The sequence below is a fragment of the Prinia subflava genome (assembly GCF_021018805.1).
Source record: "Prinia subflava isolate CZ2003 ecotype Zambia chromosome W unlocalized genomic scaffold, Cam_Psub_1.2 scaffold_2cwr_NEW, whole genome shotgun sequence".
NCBI classification, from domain to species: Eukaryota; Metazoa; Chordata; class Aves; order Passeriformes; family Cisticolidae; genus Prinia; species Prinia subflava.
Window position 1 is genome coordinate 2,823,730 of NW_026960607.1, and position 7,781 is coordinate 2,831,510.

At 47.7% G+C, this 7,781-nt stretch overlaps 1 pseudogene; it reads right to left on the reverse strand.

Moving 5' to 3' along the window:
• Positions 1-5,170: 5,170 nt before the first annotated feature.
• On the reverse strand, positions 5,171-6,775 carry LOC134564938 (inositol 1,4,5-trisphosphate receptor-interacting protein-like 1; annotated as a pseudogene).
• Between the last annotated feature and the right edge of the window lie 1,006 nt (positions 6,776-7,781).

Sequence of the window (7,781 nt, forward strand, 5' to 3'; positions counted from 1 at the left end):
GTCTCTAACCCCATTGGCCAGAGAATCTATCTGCGCCCTTTTCGAATCTCCCTGTTAAAGGTGCAAACGGAGAGGGCTTGCTCTCTTTGCCCTGGAGGCCTCTGGAGGCTCTGCTCCTCTGCCCTTCCCTCTCCCCTTCCCTATCCCTTTCCCTCTCCCGTTCCCTCTCTCCCCCTCCTTCCCCCTCTCCCTCAGTGACCATGCTGCCTTCCTGGGGTTGGACTCCAAATAAATCCTCATTTTATCAGCACCTCACCAGCCGTATGGAGTCTCCTTGCCTGCCTGCATGCAATACCAATGAACCTAGGGCCCGGGGGGCTCCTGGGGAACCCTCCCCAGGGACCCCCCCAAATCTAAACCACAACAATTGGTGACATAAGTATTATATTGGAAATTAAGGAAGCAACAAATGCCAATGGCATTTTATACTAAATTAATCTATAACTACTACTTCTAGTATTTAGTTTCAAATTTGTTTCTTCAAAATTTTAGTTTTCTCTCAGAACAGAAGAAGTATGAAAGAGAGAAAAATATATCAGTGCTTCTGGCTGTGTATCAGGTCCCCTTTTTTTGTACTAACTCATTGAATAACTTTTCTTTGAATTTATAACTGATAAGTTGTGGACTGTTGAAAACACCTGAGAACAGAATAGCTTCAGCTCTGGTTTGTGGAAGGGAGTAGATGCTCAACAGATACTTGATCAAACTTTTGCACAGAATACTGAGGATCTCAGAAAGTGACAAAGTAACTGAAAGGAAAAAAAAGGATAGAAGAGAAAGAAACATCCAAAATTTTGTAACAATTTACAGGAAATACTACAGCGAGTGAACTGGAAATACTTTTAAAGCAATAACTTGGGGTTAAATTTGTTATTGAGAAGGGGAAGAGTAGCATTAGACAGCATGGTATTGTTGTTTTTTCCCCCCTTAGATTTTTTTAATATTGATTTCTTTCTCAAAGAAAGACACTCACCTTTGAAATACTGAGCATGATTCATATAGATCTTATTTATTCCAGAGTGCTCCAGCCATGTTTTATTGTGTCTTGCCATTGGTATTATCCAAGCTAGCAAGTTCTATTGGTTTTAGGGAAGGGATGTATCACTGGAAATTAAAGATTATGGACACAGCAGTGTCAGGCAAAACATCAGCCATGTGCTTGCTGGAAGAGCAGAAATTAAAAAAAAATCACACCTTCAGCTGACCCACTGCGGCATGGATTTTATACACTTATGTCCAGTGATGCTGTGAGACCACGTACACAGTTAAGGTAGGTCATTATGGTGCTATGGCAGTCAATATAGCCAGGCAGTTTGATGAATGCCTGACCCAGCATATGCAGGGCTAAGTGCCCCAAGACTGCTCCTAACACACTACCTTAAGCTCAGAGAAAAGGCAACCAGTCTACCATCAGTTTAAAGAGACTTGAAAAAACAGAATGGAGGCTGAGGTATCAAGTCGAGAGAAATATTTGTATCATTGACAGTCCAACAAGAGATTTGGAATCATTATCAAGTTTGTTTGATAAGGAAGAGAAAAAAAAGAAAGAAAACCAAAAGGAAAGGAAACCAAAGATGAACTTCAGATTAGAAAACAAAATTTTTTATCTTGTACAAGCTTTCCTTTGAAAAGTATTTTATATTTTCCTCTGGAATGCAATGCATTACTCCAAACAGATCCTGTCTCTCTCCAAATTCACAATGGTAGCTGGGTATTGTAGGGACTACAGCTGAAGACTGAATTTTATATGTAAGCATCTTTATTCAGCAGTAATGGCAAATAAAAGGAAAACACTACATACCAATGTTGAAAGAACATTTGGTAAAGCCCAGCTCTCCAGCAGACCAAGCTCCAAGACATGAACCCATCAGTTCCTTGTGCCTAAGCATCTTTAATCAGTTAATTTTGACAGGTCTTTGTACCTTGTACCATTTATTTCCTGAAGGTTGTTGCCTGTTATGAAACATTCATACTTCTATTGACTTATTAACTGATTTAGCCAAAAGTCAGAGATATTCAGACTCTAGGTGTTAGAGCAGCACAATGGCATTCAGTTCGCATGAGACATCTTCAAATGCTATATAAATAATGTTTTCCATCATGCGCATCCTCACTGTGCAATCTGACTGGTGTCTTTATGTGGATCCATGGTAATTCACTGCCAGATAATACACGTTGTCCTTGGGTGGCCGCATGTCCCCAGCAGGCTGTGCCTGGGCAGCTGCCTCAGCCCTGAGGGAGGCAGAGCTGCAGGAGCCCACAGCTCTCTGCCAGCCACTTTCCAGAGCTCCCTGCTCCAGCTGGCAGGGCCTCAGCGCCCACCCTGTGCACGGATGGACGCGCCAGGCCCAGCTTGCTGCCCTCATGGCGGCACTCTTGGCCCCAGAGCTCTACCAGGGCTTCTCCAGGGGCCCTTCCTGCAGCCTTTCAGTCCCTGCATGGGACCCAGCAGAGACCTGCAGAGGGGCTGTGTACAGGGGCCTGCAGGGACAGCACCAGGGCCGGTGGCTTCCCACTGACAGGATGAGCTTAGGCTGCAGATGTGAAAGGAATTGTGGCCTCTGAGGCTGCTGAGGCCCTGGCCCATGCTGTCCACAGGAGCTGTGGCTGCCCCAGCCCTGGAAGTGTTCCAGGCCAGGTTGGATGGGGCTTGGAGCAACCTGACCTAGCGGAAGGTGTCCCTGGCCTTGGCAGCACAGCTGGAACAGGACAATTTCTAAGGACCCTTCCAACCCAAGCCATTCTGTGATTCTGTGATCAGAGGGCCTGGGAGTGGTCAGGTTTAATTTCTGTTTAGAGGCAATTCAGCACTGAGTTTGGTTGAGTTCAAGGAGAAAATTCACAGGCTCAGATTCACAGCGTGTGATATTCACCAATACCATAGGTCTGGCCGAGATCAATAAAGTCTTGCATGCTCCAGATTCCGCAATATTGCATTTTATTGAAACAAAGCAAAGCAGTTTCCAGCTTGCCACTCATAAATGCACTAAGTATACAGCATTAATATGGGTTGCAACAGATACTGACACTAAATATGTGCTCTATTATTATTATTTAAATGTAATTACATAATCAACTCTATAGAATTACTTTTAATCATTACATAATAATTACATATTTCATATCTTTGATATTATTTATATTAGTATATTGCTTTGTTTTATTGTATTGCACTATTCTATATGATAATTGGTAAACTTTATTGTATATAATTTGTATGCACAATATATAAATATGTATGTGTCCTGGTTTGAGGGGAAGTGAGTTCTCCAGGAAGTTGTGGTCAAACCAATCAGTGGTCAGGTTTGAATGTTGGCACCTCCAGTGGCCACTGAGGAGTTGGACACGCCTCTGAGGACACAAGGGGTTAAAAGCAAGGACTCCCAGAGGGACTTCCTCTTTCTGGTTCTGCTTTAAGCAGAGGAGCCTCTTCTCCCCTGCCCAGCTTTCAAGGTTGGGTGGGGGAGGGGGAAACCATGCGGCCGATCTTAGGTAGGCCAGTGCCCCGGGGGGGGGGGAAAGAGAGCAAACAGGACTGGAGCTGGGCCAGCCCCATCCAGGATGGAGGGGTGGAGAACTTCTGGAGGTGCCTGCCGTCCTCCCGTCCCTTCCCGTCGTGTCCCCGTCCTCCCCCCCCCTCGTCCCGTCTCCTCCCCCCCCAGGGAGAAGGTGCTGAGCTGCGTGTGGGAGTTGCCGTGCCTGCAAGTGCCTGAGCCTGTGGCCCTGCCGGGAGCCAGAAACTTTTAACTCTTTCTGAGGCAGAAGAAAACTATTCCCAGACTTTGATTCTCATGGCTGGTGGTTTCAGAAGTGAGAGAGACAGCCTGGGACCGAGATGATAAAGGATGATGAAAAGAACCCCCAGATGGGCAGAGATGAAGAGAAGTGGGCTGGACTTTTCTTGCTTAATGTTAGCCATAGATGGACCCTGAATTCTCCTGAACATAAATAAGACTGTATTTGGTTGGATGCATTTGGCTCAAAACCAAAGACTTTGTGGCCTGTTCTTGGAACCCTTGGCCCCAGGGGTAAATGTGGGGGGGACTTCTAGTTCCAATATGAGAAAATGGCTGGTTTTTGGTACTTGTCCAAACATCCTTAAAAGAGCCCTTTATGCGGTTTTGGCCCATGGACAGTGGTGAGAGCACTGGACATGGAAAGGAGGGTGTCACCATGGCAGACTTCTCCGGATGATGCCATGGGTGACGTGGGAACACAGGAGGGTGGACCTGTGTTTCCTGTGGGGGGTCTATGGTGCGAGACTTCTCTCTCCCTGGATGGATTGAAGATTGTTTTTTTGAGTGATGATGACTTTGATTGGGGAACCCAGGGTTTTGGTTTAAGCAAGTAAGATGAGGGTAATGTGCAAGTGTTAACCATTCAGGCATGTAAGGGATGGAAATTGGGGGAGGAGAAGAAATGTTCTGGGAGGTTTTCATTTCTGTTTCTGGGTGTTTGGGTTTTCTTTTCTTTTGTGTTCTCTGTGGTTATGTAATTTAATAAAGTTTTTTTCTATTTCAAGTTTTGGGCCTGCTCTGCTCTGTTCTTGACCACATCTCACAGTAGTTCATTAGGAAAAATATACACTCATGGGTGCATTGGCATTTGGCCAGCGCCAACCCATGACAGTATGAAATAAAAATCTAGATTCTTATATATACAAAATTTCAGGTCAGCTCCAACACAGTTGGTCCAATACTGACCTGTCTCTTCCAGAGACAAGGAGATTTTTCCTCTTGGTCTTTTTTGCCCTGTTTCTTTTTCTGTCCCACATTCCTGCTTCTTTCATAGTCCGCTTTTCGGCCCTTCTCAAAGGCCAGGAACAACTACATGTTTCAGGTGGGGTTTGGTGACTTTGGCCCTGCATGTATGGCATGTGGTCTCTTCATGTGCTTTTTTAGGAGTAGGAGAGTTCATACATAAGCAGAGCTTTATGCAGATCTGGTGCCTTTTTTTGGAAAATGATACAAGGAGGTAGAATAAGTCCTCCCATGGCACTCCACCAGCTGAGGTGGCAGGAGAGGCTGTGGGACCTTCGCCAGAGCCTTTGCACACATCCTCTTCTCCTTAAGGCACCAAATTTGTACTATGAGGTGCTTCTCTGCTGCCAGGTGCAAGCAGCCCAAGTGCAGCTCTGTGCTCCTATCCATGACTCCCCGCCTTTATTCATTCAGTCTTCACCAAGAAGAATTCTTTTGAACCACTTCCGCAGAACCTGGTACTCACTTGTCACCTGCCTGTGGGCGGCCGATTGCTGCACCAGGTGATGGAAGAGATTGTATGTCTTACCCGTTTGAACATCTCGGGGTAAATGGATGTCCCGAGGAAGCCTCCGGTTACCCACAATGAAGTGGTTGAGGCGTTTTGCTTGCACACATAAGTGCAGGGTCTCAATGATATCCACCAGTCACACCAGTAAATCTCCCCTGTGCCATGATGCCACGGGTACGACACTGAGTAGGTGCATGACAATGGTCTTCATGGTGTAGGTGGAAAAGCCTATGCCCAGCTGATTATGGATGAAGAACTACAGGCATCTGAGGTGCAAACTCTCAGGTGGGGCCTGCCTGGTGGTGTGGTTGAAGAACTTCATCTCTGCCACAGCATAAGTCTCGGGCCAGGTTGTGCTTGGGGTGTAGGCCTCTGTAGTCTGGCTGCTCACAAAGATGTCTGAGCCATCTCTCAACACCCCAAACAGCATCTCGATCCTGAAGCTTTCTCTGCCATTGGTCACCTTGAATTGGCAGGAGCGTCTGGAGGGCAGCAGCGTTAAGTGCCAATTGTGTGACTGAGACAAAGCTGGCCAGACTGCTTTCACCAGTTGGTAGAACCAGAGGGCAGTTTTGTGCACATCCAGGTAGGGGTCGGTGCACAGGGTGTCTAGGAGGCTGGGATCCTGATTGCTCCTCAGCTCCTCTTCAGGGTGGTGCAGGAAGCACAGCATGTTCTCCCCCTGCTGCTCTCCTGTGCAGGTGCACTCCAGCTGCACACGGACATGGAAGTTCCTCACGCGCCTCTGCCCTGCAGAGTCCAGCTCCAGGTGGAAGCTGTGGCCTTGGGGAGGAGTCATGGGTATGAGCACCTGATACACAACATCCTGCTCACGGGGACTCCAACCTTCAAAGGCACTGCCCACCCCAATGGCTTGTCTCAGGACTGGGTAGAAACTGTTTGATAAGACATGTCCAAAGTAAGCTATATAGTTATCCATGAGGCCAGTTGTCCACTCACAGCCTTTCTGCAGGTCCTGTACAGGCCACTGTATGCACTCCATTACGATTCTTCCAACGTTATCATCAAAATAATTTCTTTCTTCTTGGACTTCATTTGCCACATCATTGTTGTTTTCCACATTTGCAACCCCATGGACAACTGCATTTTCAACATCATCTTCTTCATTAACAGCAGCATTGCCAGCCTCCTCTTCATTTCCAACATTACCTTCTTCATTTGCCTCTACATTTCTGACTTCCTCTTCAGCTGCACCATTGTTTTCTTCTTCATACTCCTCTCTCCTCAGGCTACTTTTCCACACAATAAACCAGAGGACCAAGGCAAGGATCAGGAGTACAGCAACAGCTAAGAGCTGCAAGAGCTGCACTTGCTTCAGGGTGAGCTGCTCCACCTCCTGCTCCAGCCAAATCCTCTCCCATTCCAGGTGCTTTGCACGCACTTCCATGCGCAGACATGTTTCCTCCTCCCAAACATCACCCACGGCCTGTGGGTACTGGATGAGGTTTTTCAAGAGTATGAAAAGGAATACTATGGAGTTCATGGTCTGCAGGAGGATGAAGAGAAGGCCTTGAGTGGGGCTGCGAGGGAGGGAAGTACTGCTTGCTGGAGGGAGGGCAGGATGCTCAGGGATCTGGGGGCAGGAAGGACAGGGCCCCAGACAGCTGGCAGGACTCAAGGCCTGTCCTGCTGCCCCAGCAGCAGCAGCTGCAGCACCATGGCCTGCCCAAGGTTCTCCCATGAGGGGCTGTCGCTGTATGCAGGGGGAGAACCCAGCCCCAGGTGAGGCATTTCTGCCCCGGCCCTTGTCCCCAGCCCAGCCTCCCCAGCACATGCTCACTCACCGCTTGCCCAAGCAATGCCAGGCCAGCCTTACCTGCTGGGGCCTTTTATAGCTGTCCCCATTGTGACACATCCCCTGTGATGTCACAGGTGTCACAGCACATCACAACCCAGCCAACCCCACCCTTTGTCCCTGCCCTGGCTCAGCCACTCAGGGTGGCCCTGATGTAATGCTTAAGGCTGCCTTTGTGTGAATCTTCTTCTAAGAACTCCCACTGTTCTTTCTTTTGGACTTCTTTGCATCTGCCCTTCATTGGCAATCTCCTAGATCTCTATGTTGGAAGGCACCCCTGAGCATCAAGTCTAAGCTTTGATTTTTTACTGGTTGAGGTGCACTTAAGTCTCGGAGTCAGTGAGGTTGAAAAATCCCTGAAGATCACACAGTCCAACTTCAAACTTAACACTGCCTACTGCACCAATCAGTCAGGTCCCCAAATGCCACATCCACATGACTTTGAAACCTTTCTGAGGGTGGTGACTCAGCCATTTCCCTAGGCAGCCTGTTCCCAAGCTTGATATCCTTTTTTTTGGAGGAATATTTCCTAGACATCCCATCGAAAGCTCCTGTGGCACAACCTGAGCTCATTTTCCTCTGGTCATCTTGTTTGTTCCCTGTGCTAATATAATGACCCCCACCTAGCTACAACCTCCCTTCGGGGACCATCTGCACCGTGTCAGGTGGCTAGGCTGTGAAGCCAGCTCCTCGC